Raw genomic sequence first — 1,338 nt, forward strand, 5'->3', positions numbered from 1 at the left:
GTCCTCCATCATATTCATCAAGCTTTATGAAGAAGGTTGTCTTTCCGGTCATATGCCTAGAGCATCCGCTATCCATGTACCACATATTTTCCTTTTTCTTGGATGCTAGGCAGACCTGATCTATCTCATTTGCCATGAGACAGTGCTGTGATTTAGTCTCAGACTCTTCATCATCATCATCTGAGTCATTTTCCAAATCTTCCCATGTAGCCATCAGTCCCTTCTTCTTCACCTTTTTCGGCTTCTCTTCCTTTTTTAACTTGGGACAATCAGATTTGAAATGACCCATTTCCTTGCAATTGTAACAAGTTACTTTGCTAAGGTCTTTCTTCGTCCTCCTTGAGCTGCTGCCTTTGCCTTTGAGCTTTGCCATTTTCCTGAATTTTTTTGCAAACAACACAAACTCATTTTCAGAAGAGTTATCACTGGATTCATTATCCAGAGGGTTAGTCACAGAAGAAAAGGCAATTCCTTTCTTTTTTTATTCTTTTTTCAAATAGGAGTTTTCAAAAGCAAGAAGGTTTCCTCTCAAATCATCAAGTGTTATGGAATCTAAATTACTACTCTCAGAAATAATTAAAGCTTTTGTTTCCCACTCTTTTGTGAGACATCTCAACACTCTTCTCACTAGCACAAATTATGAATGTGTGATTCCAAGAGCATCTAAGCCAACAATGATGATATTGAACCGTTCGAACAGTTCATCAATGGACTCTCCTTCCTTCATTGCAAACATTTCATATTCCCTGTTTAACATATCTGTCCGAGTCTTCTTTACAATGGTAGTTCCTTCATGAGTGATTTGCAACTTGTCCCAGATTTCCTTTGCCGTTGTGCATCGTGATACTCGTCGGTATTCCTCAAAGCTGATAGCACAGTTGAGCAGATTGGTTGCCTTGGCATTTAACTCCACCGTCTTCCTATCTTCCTCGGTCCAGCTTGCTTCTGGTTTAAGAGAGATCGAGCCACTGCTTTCTGCCATGAGGATCTTTTCTCCAAGCTGCAAAGCTTGATCTCTTTGAGACCAAGCTCTGATAACAATTGATGGTTTCAGTGGCTAAGAGAAGGGGGGGTTGAATCTTAGCCCCCTTTTCAAATACTAGCACTTGCTGAACTTCAGAGAAGACTTTTCTGTTTTTGCTCGTCACTTGACACGAGCAACTTTGTTTTGTCTCGTCCCTTGCCACGAGACTTTTTGTTTTGTCTCGTCACTTGGCACGAGATAATTCTGGCTTTTGCTCGTGTGTGGTAGAAAAGAGAAATGGAGTAGAAAGAGAAGAAGATTGCACCCAGATATATCCTGGTTCGGCTGCTAAGTGCAGTGCAGCCTACATCCAG

Source organism: Arachis duranensis, chromosome 9 (genome assembly GCF_000817695.3).
Source record: "Arachis duranensis cultivar V14167 chromosome 9, aradu.V14167.gnm2.J7QH, whole genome shotgun sequence".
Taxonomy (NCBI): Eukaryota; Viridiplantae; Streptophyta; class Magnoliopsida; order Fabales; family Fabaceae; genus Arachis; species Arachis duranensis.